This window comes from Pleurodeles waltl, chromosome 4_2, assembly GCF_031143425.1.
Source record: "Pleurodeles waltl isolate 20211129_DDA chromosome 4_2, aPleWal1.hap1.20221129, whole genome shotgun sequence".
Classification (NCBI taxonomy): domain Eukaryota; kingdom Metazoa; phylum Chordata; class Amphibia; order Caudata; family Salamandridae; genus Pleurodeles; species Pleurodeles waltl.
The window spans coordinates 1,016,730,523-1,016,743,667 of record NC_090443.1 but is presented as its reverse complement, the minus strand read 5'-3'; the positions used below and the strand labels follow the sequence as shown (position 1 = coordinate 1,016,743,667).

Here is a 13,145-nt window from a genome sequence, read left to right as displayed (position 1 = left end):
CAGGAAAGACCGCACCAACCAAGTAGGAGGAGGAATCGCCATCGTCTTCAAAGACTCCATCAGCGTCACCACCTCCACCGAAGACACCCCCCTCGCCGCAGAACACCTGCATTTCCAGATTCGCACCGACCCCAGGACCACCCTCAGAGGATCCCTCATCTACCGTCCCCCCGGACCGCGCGCCCCTTTCAGCGACTCCATCACCGACTTCGTCTCCCCGCACGCCCTCGCCTCGCCGGACTACTTCCTCCTAGGCGACCTCAACTTCCATCTGGAACACAACAACGACCCCAACACCACCGCCCTGCTCGACAACCTCGCCAACCTCGGCCTCAAGCAACTGGTGAACACCCCCACCCACATCGCCTGACACACGCTTGACCCCATCTTCTCTGCCAGCAAACATGTCTCCTTCAGCCACGCCTCCGCTCTACACTGGACCGACCACAGCTGTGTCCACTTCACATTCCGACGCGAGACCCGCCACCTCCGCACTCAACCCATCCCTCGTCGACAGTGGAACAAAATCCCCGAAGAACAGCTCTTCTCCGCGCTCACCGTCAACCAACCTACCCTCACCACCGACGACCCCAACGACGCAGCCCTCAGCCTCACGAACTGGATCACCAACTGCACAGACAACCTTGCTCCCCTCAGACGCACGCATCGACAGGCCAACACCAAAAAACCTCTCTGGTTCTCTGACACCCTTAAGGAATCGAAGAAAACCTGTAGCGCCCTCGAGAAAGCCTGGCGCAAGGACCACACCGCTGACAACATGACCGCCCTCAAGAACGCGACCCGCGAACACCACCACCTGATCCGCGCAGCCAAAAGGAATTTCTTCACCGACAGACTGGACAAAAACAGCCACAACAGCAGAGAACTCTTCAGCATCGTTAAAGAGTTCTCCAACCCCAACGCCAACACCATCACGCCCTCACAAGACCTGTGCAACTCCCTCGCCACCTTCTTCCATCGCAAAATCACCGACCTCCACGACAGCTTCGGACACCAGACCCAGCCAAGCAACACCGAACCCACACCCCCTGCCATCACCCTCAACGCCTGGACCCACATCAACACTGAAGAGACCAAAACCACCATGAACTCTATCCACTCCGGCGCCCCCTCGGACCCCTGCCCTCACTTCATCTTCAATAAAGCCGAAGACATCATCGCCCCCCACCTCCAGACCATCATCAACTCCTCTTTTTCATCTGCTACATTCCCCGAAAGCTGGAAACACGCCGAAGTCAACGCACTACTAAAGAAACCTACGGCTGACCCAAGCGACCTGAAAAACTTCCGCCCCATCTCGCTCCTCCCCTTCCATGCCAAGGTAATAGAGAAGACCGTCAACAAACAGCTTACCAACTTCCTGGAAGACAACAACCTTCTCGACCCTTCACAATCCGGATTCCGAACCAACCACAGCACTGAAACCGCCCTCATCTCAGTCACAGACGACATCAGAACCCTGATGGACAACGGTGAAACAGTCGCCCTCATCCTCCTCGACCTCTCGGCTGCCTTCGACACCGTCTGTCACCGCACCCTAATAACCCGCCTCCGCTCCACCAGGATCCAAGGCCAGGCCCTGGACTGGATCGCCTCCTTCCTCGCCAACCGCTCTCAAAGAGTCTACCTCCCACCTTTTCGCTCAGACCCGACTGAGATCATCTGCGGCGTCCCTCAAGGCTCCTCGCTCAGCCCGACACTCTTCAATGTCTACATGAGCCCCCTCGCCGACATCGTACGCAAGCACAACATCATCATCACCTCCTACGCCGACGACACTCAACTTATACTTTCCCTCACCAAGGACCCCGCCAGCGCTAAGACCAACATACAAGATGGCATGAAGGACGTCGCAGATTGGATGAGGCTCAGCCGTCTAAAACTGAACTCAGACAAAACGGAAGTCCTCATCCTCGGCAACACCCCGGCCGCATGGGACGACTCCTGGTGGCCCACGGCCCTTGGCACCGCACCGACCCCCTCAGACCACGCCCGCAACCTCGGCTTCATCTTGGACCCTCTTCTCACCATGACCAAACAAGTCAACGCCGTGTCCTCCTCCTGCTTCCTCACCCTCTGCATGCTCCGCAAGATCTTCCGCTGGATCCCCACCGACACCAGAAAAACCGTGACCCACGCCCTAGTCACTAGCCACCTGGACTACGGCAACACCCTTTATGCTGGGACCACCTCAAAACTCCAAAAACGTCTGCAACGTATTCAAAGCACCTCAGCCCGCCTCATCCTCGATGTACCCGCAACAGCCACATCTCCGCACACCTGAGACACCTGCATTGGCTCCCAGTCAGCAAAAGGATCACCTTCCGACTCCTCACCCACGCACACAAAGCCCTCCACGACAAGGGACCTGAATACCTCAACCGACGCCTCAGCTTCTACACCCCCACCCGTCTCCTCCGTTCCACCGGCCTCGCGCTCGCTGCCGTCTCTCGCATCCGCCGCTCCACGGCGGGTGGGAGGTCTTTCTCCTACCTGCCAGCCAAGACCTGGAACACCCTCCCCACCAGCCTCAGGACCACCCAGGACCACTCCGTATTCCGGAGACTCCTCAAGACCTGGCTCTTCGAGCAGCAGTAACCCCCTTCCTTCTAGCGCCTTGAGACCCGCACGGGTGAGTAGCGCGCTTTATAAATGTTAATGATTTGATTTGATTTGATTACCGCTCTGGGCAGTGGTAACACAGAGACCCACAGTAACATGCATTAGTGGGAAGGAAACGGCCCAACAAAGACTCCACAGAGAGTTAGGGAGAGAGGAATACAAACAGAGGCAAAGAGAAAATAAACCACCGAGACTGGAAAGAGGAATAAAGATTGACAAAGAAAAGGATGAGAATAATACGGGCTCAGAGTGAAAGAATAGAGACAAAGCGGGTAAACAGAGGTGGCGGAGGCTTCAAACCGCACTTGTGATCTTGTTCACACGAGACGAGGAGCCCAACTTTGAAAGGACACAAACCTTCACATATTAAAGACTTTTGTTTCCACAACTTGATCTCTCAATGCTCTAGGAGGCGCGGGACGGTGAGCGGTGTTATGGAGCGGCAGTGAGGACATATAGCGCCTGTGCTCCCTTGCTTTCTAGTATAGCGCCTGAGTGATCCAGAGCCAGGGATGCTCTGAGCCGGGGTGAACAGACCTACAGCACCTTCCTAACCGTGACCGCGTGGCCTAATGGATAAGGCGTCTGACTTCGGATCAGAAGATTGAGGGTTCGAGTCCCTTCGTGGTCGGTTGTGAGTGTAGATTTACACCTGCGGAAAATGGCCTTTTTATGAAAAGCACAAACAGGCCGCACATTCTACTGTAAGAGCATTTACACAGATCACTGGTGATAATTTTAATCTGAAGCATAAAATACTGAAGATCCGAGGGACCCCACCTGCTCCGCTTTGCTCCCTGTGATGCTGATGCTGGCGGCGGAGTTTAGTGACCGACGCGGCATCAATGACGACACGTTCACAGCACTGACCTCTGCTGCCCTGTGCAGGCTGGGAGGTGTGCCTGTGTGAGTGAATAGTGCATGTGTGAGTCAATAGTGCCTGTGTGAGTGGATAGTGCCTGTGAGTGAATAATACCTGTGTGAGGGAATAGTGCCTGTGTGAGTGAATAGTGCATGTGTGAGTGAAGAGTGCCTGTGTGAGTGAATAGTGCCTGTGAATGAAGAGTGCCTGTGTGAGTGAATAGTGCCTGTGTGAGTGGATAGTGCCTGTGTGAGAGAATAGTACATGTGTGAGTGAATAGTGTCTGTGTGAGTCAATAGTGCCTGTGTGAGTGAATAGTGCCTGTGAGTGAATAGTGCCTGTGTGAGTGTGGAGTGCCTGTGTGAGCAAATAGTGACTGTGTGAGCGTATAGTGCCTGTGTGAGTGAATAGTGCCTGTGAGTGAATAGTGTCTGTGTGAGTGTAGAGTGCCTGTGTGAGTGAATAGTGCCTGTGTGAGTGAATAGTGCCTGTGTGAGTGTGGAGTGCTTGTGTGAGTGTGGAGTGCCTGTGTGAGTGAATAGTGCCTGTGAGTGAATAGTGCCTGTGTGAGTGAATAGTGCCTGTGTGAGAGAATAGTGCACGTGTGAGTGAATAGTGCCTGTGTGAGTGAATAGTGCCTGTGTGTGTGAACAGTGCCAGTGTGAGTGAATAGTGTATGTGTGAGTAAATAGTGCCTGTGTGAGAGAATAGTGCATGTGTGAGGGAATAGTGCCTGAGTGAGTGAAGAGTGTCTGTGTGAGTGAATAGTGCCTGAGTGAGTGATTAGTACCTGTGTGAGTGAATAGTACCTGTGTGAGTGAAGAGTGCCTGTGTGAGTGTGGAGTGCCTGTGTGAGTGTGGAGTGCCTGTGTGAGTGATTAGTGCCTCTGTGAGTGAAGAGGGCCTGTATGAGTGTGGAGTACCCGTGTGAGTGAAGAGTGCCTGTGTGAGTGAAGAGTGCCTGAGTGAGTGTGGAGTGCCAGTGTGAGTGAATAGTGTCTGTGTGAGTGATTAGTGCCTGTGTGAGTGAATAGCGCCTGTGTGAGTGAAAAGTGACTGTGTGAGTGAATAGTGCCTGTATAAGTGTGGAGTGTCTGTGTGATTGAATAGTGTCTGTGTGAGTGAAGAGTGCCTGTGTGAGTGAATAGTGCCTTGGTGAGTGAAGAGTGCCTGTGTGAGTGATTAGTGCCTGTGTGAGTGAATAGTGCCTGTATGAGTGTGGAGTGCCTGTGTGAGTGCGGAGTGCCTGTGTGAGCAAAGAGTGCCTGTGTGAGTGAAGAGTGCCTGTGTGAGTGAAGAGTGCCTGTGTGAGTGTGGCGTGCCTGTGTGAGTGAATAATGCCTGTGTGAGTGTGGAGTGCCTGTATGAGTGTGTAGTGCCTGTGTGAGTGAATAGTGAAGTTGGGACAGTGGTAAGACTGTCTATCTGGGAGACTCATGATGTACTTTAAAAGGTTTTACTCCCTTGTACAATGTCAGCCTCCTCTTGACGTCACCTGTATTCTGCCTTCACATGAGCTCCTCGGTGTCACAGGTGTTGACATATATGTTTATAACCGGGGCTCGCAAGCAGGCGCTTTCACTAATGTTCCCATAAAGGCCGAGCCCACAATTTAAGGGACCCGAGGAGGTCACGGACAGAAATGTGTCATTTTGTTGTCTCATGTGATAGTGCTTGAGGTTACTAGAGCGAGGCGCTATAAAGCACGGAGACTCCTGCCTAAACCAGGAGTGCTGCATGTATGCTCTGTCCGGGTAACGCAGCGGGCAGGGAATGGACGTTTTAAAGATACTTTTGTAAAGTACAAGACGGAAAATGAACAAAAACCGAGGTAATAAAAAGTAAACTCTGCGGAAGGTGCTTCACCTCGAGCTGCCCTGAGCTTCTCTCCGTGTGCTGTATCCCATGTGCCACGGGGGGTCACTGGAGAGGTTACATGTACGCATCATGTATGTGGGCGGCTCCTTCAATCAAGGCTGGACTGACTCCAGGGCCCCTGGAGGATGCGGTACTGAAGCAGGCCCGGCTTAGGGCTGTGCGACCGGTGCAGCTCCACCTGGTGTTGATTCTGGTGAGAGGCAGGGGCGCTGAGTTTAAAAGTTTGAGAACTTCCTCGACCATGGGCAATTTTCAGGCAACAATAAAAACGCCAAGATAACTTTGATGATTAATGTTCCTGCTAGTGAGAAATGAGAATTTTGTCTTGTGTCAGTTCTGACTCATCATAGAGTAGCGCAGCGGGTTAATGTGCCTGTTGCAAAGAACGTGCACATGCAGATCACACGCCTGAGTGTGAGTGAACTATGAGTAGCGCTTTACAAAAATGAAATGTATGTGAGAGAGGGATAAGGAGAGATGAGGGGCGCTGCTGGAGAGTGGCAGTGAGGGAACTCCTGGCCAAGGTAGAGACGGTTTAAGGCACGGGCAAAGTGGGCGCTGGTCCAGGGCCCCAGCCTTCCAGGGCCCCCCTGATACAGCCAGCTCATCCACAGAGAAGCTTACCCTGATGACCTTGAAGAATTCTTAATCACATTGCTTTAAATACTGTTTCCTTTTAATTTAGTTTTAATGTGGGTGATGTGTGAGAGTCAATTACAAATATTTTGCAGGGAAATGTGTTTATACTTCCTGAAACAGCCATAAAAAAAAGTTTATTTGAGATCAAAACAGATCTCTTATACAGAAACGGGAGGGTGTCCAGAGATGCTTTGCAGCAACAGTAGTGAGCAGCTGCTGTGTTACAATATTGAAAACACGTCACTGTCCCTGAATATTAGATGTAAACACGCATTGAAGTTGGAGGAATGGGCCTGTCTGTGACCTGGCCAAGGAGAGCATGAAGAGATGAAACTGGGCCAAGAATTCAAAGCTGTTCCGGAAGGGTCCCCCACAGTGCTTAGTTTGTAAATAAAACGTGCCAGTGCCCAAATCTCTCCTCGTGGCTGCTGCACTTAAATTTGCGAGCACTGAATACTGAGGCAGCGTAATCCTGAAGCCACCTCTGGCCTCGTCAATCCATTTACAGCCACTCCCTGCCCCTTCAGCTCAAGCCTGTAGCTTTCTGCTTTCTCCCTTTTTGACGCTTTCTCGTTTTTCTCTTCCTCCGTCTTTCCCACATGTGTCTTTTGCTCGCAGTAAGTGCTTGAGGCAGAAGAATAAGCCCCGGCCCTCAAAAATAAGTGCCGGTGCTCCGCACCGGAAACAACAAGCACAAATTAAGCACTGGTCGCCCAGAATACGTTTGGCCCAGAGCCCCCCAAAATCCTTAAACTGTCCGGGGAAAGAGGCAAAAAAGACTGTCGCACCAGCGTCTTCTGATGAGACAAATCACACGGCAGCCATCACTCAATAAAGGCAGCAAAGATTATGCGGCAAAACAGAAAAATTACACGGTGTTTGAGGAGCATTATAACGAAGCCAAGCCTATTGGCTTTGGCAGTGCTTAATTTACTATGTCCCATTTGACATTCGCCTTTAAACCCTGGGTAGGAGAAAGTCTTAAATGTAGTGGGCTCAGGGCATCCTCCTTTCTTTCTGTGGCTTAATTCTGTTTAGGGGGTGGGGGTCAGTCACTCCCACCTGAGTGCACCCCAGTTCTATATATTTTCATCCATTTTATTTTCTGCCCCGCACTAGATGAGCTGGAAAGAAACAAAAACACAAAACCTTTGGCGAAACCCAGGATTGAACCAGGGACCTTTAGATCTTCAGTCTAATGCTCTCCCAACTGAGCTATTCTGATGAGTGAGCATCTTTTGGTGAGGTGTGGAACATAGTATACCCAGTACCTCATCCATGAAGTTCCTTCATCTTCCTCCATGACATTAGACACAAATCTATATTGGAGCCCTAATGTGACTAGAACTTCTCGGTGATGCATATTCGCAGGAAGTTGGACGTCAAAACAGACACTATTGTGTTTAAAAATTAAAAAACAGAACCTTAATGAGGGAGTCTGTACCCAGATGAAGTGCCTCGTCAGATTGTCGAGGCGCTTGTTACATTGGTTGAGGTAGGCTGAGCCGAAAAGCTGCTCTGAGACAGTTTCTGTAAAAATGGGCACAATTCACTACCTTTAATCCAAGCTGTATCCTGTCCTCCAGGAACATGTCACAGTTCAGCCGGAGTCAATAGCACATCAGCATCTTATATGGCCTAATGGATAAGGCGTCTGACTTCAGATGAGAAGATTGAGGGTTGGAGTCCCTTCGTGGTCGGACTCCCTTAGGAGTTGCAGGAAATAAATCTTTATGAAACCCACAGTCACGGCGCACATTTCAACCTCTTTGTTTTTATAACACTCAGGACGCTGCTGGGGACTTGGTGATTCTAAGAAATGATCGCTAAACTTCCCTTAGAAAGCCTGTCACACGTTCAATACACAAACTTGCTGCAAAATTCTACATTGTGAGTTTGTTTTAAATCACTGCACAGTGCAGCTCAATAAAGCACTGCATTGTGTCGTCACTAAAGCACTGCACGACATCTCTCACTAAAGCACTGCACTGTGTCCTGCACTAAAGCACAGCACTGTGCCCCTCACTAAAGCACTGTGGCTCTCACTGCAGCGCTGTAGGGAAGTCACTACGGCGCTACACAGAGGACAACTGGAGGTCGTCACAGGGCAACATCTGCAGCACCTGCTGTACCTTTCCCAGCAGGTGCTGCACTGAGGGGCTACAGTTGCTGCACTGAGGGGCTTCAGGCGCTGCACTGAGGGGTACAGCCGCTGCACTGAGGGGCTGCAGGGCGCTGCCCTAAGGGGCTGCAGCCGCTGCACTGAGGGGCTGCAGGGCGCTGCCCTAAGGGGCTGCAGGCGCTGCACTGAAGGGCTGCAATCACTCACTGAGGGCCTGCAGGCGCTGCACTGAGGGGTTGCAGCTGCTGCACTGAGGGGTTGCAGGTGCTGCACTAAGGAGCTGCAGCAACTGCACTGAGAGTCTGCATGTGCTGCGATGAGGGGCTGCAGGCGCTGCACTGAGGGGCTGCAGGGTGGTGCTTCGAGGGGCTGCAGGCGCTGCACTGAGAGGCTGCAGACGCTGCGCAGAGGGACTGCAGTTGCTGCACTGAGGGGCTGCAGTTGCTGCACTGAGGGGATGCAGGCGCTGCACTGAGGGGATGCAGGCACTGCACGGAGAGGTTGCAGGCGCTGCACTGAGGGGCTGCAGCCGCTGCACTGAGAGGCTGCATGTGCTGCGCTGAGAGGCTGCAGGCGCTGCATTGAGGGGCTGCAGGGTGCTGCTTTGAGGGGCTGCAGGCGCTGCATTGAGGGGCTGCAGGGTGCTGCTTTGAGGGGCTGCATGTGCTGCACTGAGGGGCTGCAGCCGCTGCTCTGAGAGGTTATAGGGCGCTGAACTGAGGGGCTGCAGGCGCTGTACTGAGGTGTTCCAGGCGCTGCATTGAGGGGCTGCACGGTGCTGCTTTGAAGGGCTGCAGGTGGTGCACTGAGAGGCTGCAGACGCTGCACTGAGGGGGTGCAGGCGATGCACTGAGGGGTTCCATGCGCTGTACTGAGGGGTGCAGCCGCTGCACTGAGGGTCTGCAGGCGCTGCACTGAGGAGCTGCAGGTGCTGCTCTGAGGGGCTGCAGACGCTGCACTGAGGGGCTGCAGGCACTGCACCGAGGGTCTGCAGGCGCTGCACTGAGGGGCTGCAGGTGCTGCACTGAACAGATAACTATATATGACCCCGGCAGAGGACCCAACCCACTGCTTTTCTTTCCACACTCCTCCAACTGCTGCTCAAGTTAATGCCCCACCTCGGCTCTTATTATTGGGGCAATAAAGTCTTCACTCTGCGCCTTTGTGTTTCAGAAATCTTAAGGAGCGCTAATTACCAGTGAGTGACGCTGCATCAGCCCCTGAAGGGCCATCTCTGCCCTCAGTCTCTTCACTTTCTGACCCTCAATTGTCTCCAAAAACAGGAGAAACTCAGGACCTGGCTCTGGTGTGTATCTGACAACGCGCCAAGCAGGGCCCCTGGAATGATACAATTCTGTGCTCTGTGCACTGTCTGCAAAATGAGGGATTCACTGCACTTGTGATAGCGCGTCCAGTCCTTGTAGATTACTTATACTTGGACACGCCAGAGGTCGGTGAAGCTTTTGACCGGGTTGAGTTCTCCTCATCCAAATAAATCGTCAGATCCCTCAAATCAGTAATCAATAGTCATTTATAACCAATAACCAATACTCAATTAGTAATCAAACGACAAATTAGATCAATAGAAAACAGTAATTTGACACACCATGACCTTTCAGTCACGAATAACCACGCCTGTTTATTAAAAGTTAATGAGTTTATTTCCCTATGTTAACAAAGCTAATAAGATGTAAGTAGGTCTCAAAATCAAATGATATACATATTCGAACATTACTGGCTGTCCATAACGGCGGAAGAAACGCAACCTACGCAAAACTTGGATTATAATGCACTCGGCTATAGCAGTGCAAATCACTAATAAAAGCAACTGAGATTGACTCATTGCATACATTGATGAGAATAACAAGATTTCAATTCAGCACGGTGCATCAAATGAATACCTCAACTAACCTCTGATTAGCATTGGCCTGTGGGGCTTCATGCAAAATGAATTTAGTCAACATAAATTTAGAAAACTTCTAGCTTGGGCTCTGTCAAAATAAGAAGTTGGTACCTAAGAAGGAAAATACAATGAATAATACATTTATCCTTTCATAATTACCAAATACAATCAGCATTCAAGGTAAGTCTTCGTCCTTCAGGTACCGGTTCGATCAGCACGGGGCTTCTCCAAAGGAGGGGCAAAGTTAAAGTCAAGTTTTCCTTGCAGCAGCAAGGAATACAGGGGGGCAAAAGTTATCGTATGGGCAAAACGGGGTAAAGTTAAAGTTAAAGTCTCTAGGGTGAGAATTCTTTAGAGTCTCTCTCTCTGGGATAGAGAAAAAGCATCAAAGTGTCATCAAAGTAAAAGTGGCAATGGCGTCAAAATGGTGTGTCTTCAAAAATGGCTTCAAAATGGCGTGTCTTCTCTTCGTCCGGTGGGATTAGGTAAGAAAAATTCCAAATTCTTCAGGTTCTTCCATTGGAGGGTCCATGGGGTGATTTTTCTTTGACCAATGAATAGTGTCTTTTCTCTTAATACTCATCTACGTGTAAGGTGTCCTTGGAGTTTTGGAACATAACTAGCAACAAAGTTGCCAATTAATTCTGCATCAGTGTCTTCATTGTCTGTACCTGCAGAAACTGACCTTGAGCTTCAAAGGGGATGAAAGTTGCCTAGCACGCAACTTTGAGATAAGTGTATTAGTCATTCTACTGGAAAAATACAGCTTTTAAAGATTCAAACACGTCTTTGTTAATATAAATGAAAACTACGCAGTTAAAATTGCGAACAGGCAACTAGGCCAAAGCCTCTGCTAAATTTAAGCTAAGCATGTAACAGTTTCAATGAGAAAATCATAAAGTATAACTTCAAATATGACATATTAGTACTTTGTGTCGGTTTTCATGATTAATTTAAGCTTGTTTAAACTAATGGTGACCTGCTTCGTGGGCACATTTCTCTACATATTTTATTTTTCTATGCTAAAGCACATTGCATAATCGGTTTTATTGCATGATATATAAATGTTTGTTAGTCTTTTCTTTTCCCGCTTCATCAATCCCTCCTCTGATGACTAATCATGTCATCATACTAAATCTTCCTTCACAAATTTTATTTTATTCAATATTCTGTTTCAATATTCTTTCGTTTCAATTAATTCTCTTTTTCGTTTTTCTCCCTTTTAATTTTCTCTGTACAATTTTACCATTTCTTTTTGTTCTTTCTTTTCAGTTCTTCTCTTGTTTCTTAATCTCAATATTTTAATAATTTTCCATATTCCCCAAATACCTATTAGACAAATTAATATTATTAATATTCCTTTTCCTATTTTCATTAATATTCCGTTCCAAATGTTGCTGAGCCAATTCCCTACGGAAGCAAAACCTTTTCCAACTTTTTCCCATACTCCTGGTTCTTTCAATTCTTTCAGATCTGTACTATCGTTAGTTAAATTTGTAAGCATATTTCTAATTTGTTTACTGTTGTCAGGTATATATGAGCAACAGTGACGTGCACTAAGCATTTTGCAAACACCGCCATTCTTTGCTAAAAGAATGTCTAAAGCAAGCAGATTTTGAAGAGTCATAGCTCTTTCTGCAGCAAGTTCAGTATCCATCAGGATCATTGCTCCTGAGAAATTTGTCAGCATGTTATCCACAATAGTAGACAACTTTCATATTTTAATTGAGTTCAGTATAACTCCTACAGAAGGAATTATTGCTCCAAATATGTCTCCTACCACACCAGAAGCTGTCTCCCTTTTCTGAATACGATGTAATGCTGACAGCTTCGGAAATTTCTTTAAGTCATCTAGTTGATAAATCTTTGGAAATACTATTCCCAAATAGCATCTCGCATACCATCCTTTAGGAAGACGATAATAGGCGTTAAGTCCACAAATATAATAGACCCCTGGAATAGCTGGGTCTTGTCCATTCAACATGAACGTCTATTTACTCTGGAATAAAAACATGTGTTTACATTCACTCGTTCCCACAAATATTTTGTCATAATATGATTTAGGTCTATATATACAAAGTTTTCCTATATGTAATGCATCTAAAGCTAATTTTCCATTGTGTTTTTATTGCGGCAAAAGCATAGTTATCTACAGATGTCCCTTTTTGCAATTCTTTTTCAAATTTTTCTTTCAGCTGTTTTCTTCTATCCTCAGTGTGATCTAAAAAGCTTTTCTCTACGGGTGAAAGTAAGCATGTAAGGTTGTTTCTAGGAGCGTAAACTGTAGCAAAAGGCAAGATTGGCTCAAAGAAACCTCTAACTAATTTTATATAATAGTCTCTTGATATTTTACTCAAATACTCAATTATGGGGACAAAGGAAAATACAACGTCCTGATTGGAATAGAAGTATTGAATATACTCCTGGTTATAAAATCTGGTTAGTAACAAACTACATGTTATTCCATGCGTAAGGGGCATGCTATGATATGTAACTCCTTCTAATACTGATGTAGGGTTTTGTGTACATACATAACAATCCCTCGCGTCCATTGTTTCAACATATTCATTCAGCAAACGATAGAAACCATTAGATGAGAGTTCCTTTTTCGTGTTAGTATCGTCATGTAAATATTTTTCGTCTTGTTCGAGTCTTTTTAAAGGAGTCAATTCAGTAGTAGTTTTAAAAGTAGAAGCATCATTTGCATCTCTTTCATTCCCTCCAGGCATTCCAAGAATTATTGCCATAATTATTAGTACACATGCAATTATCAAACCTATACACATGTATTTACAACATTTCATCCTACGTCCTTGTGTAGTATTGTCAGTCATGATCTATAGAGAATCAGAAAGTTGAAGATAGTTTATCAAATCAAATTTGCAGAGATATACATATATATATATATATATATATATATATATGGGATCAACGAGGTCAATGTTCACACCGTTTTCTTTAGCAGCTTAGTCTCTTATTGGTTTAGCAGCTTTGTCTCAAAATCAGTTTCAAAGTCAATCAGGTTATCAATGTCTTATCCGGTAATGTTCATGAAATTCAATTTTCAAGTGCCAAAGTGTCGTTCTGCTTCTTCATTT

At 47.8% G+C, this 13,145-nt stretch overlaps 1 non-coding gene across 1 annotated transcript; it reads left to right on the top strand.

Annotated features, from left to right (window-relative positions):
* The first annotated feature begins 3,201 nt into the window (after positions 1–3,201).
* Positions 3,202–3,274, top strand: TRNAR-UCG (transfer RNA arginine (anticodon UCG)). Its single transcript has one exon. It is a non-coding gene; the product is annotated as a tRNA-Arg (tRNA).
* Positions 3,275–13,145: the final 9,871 nt, after the last annotated feature.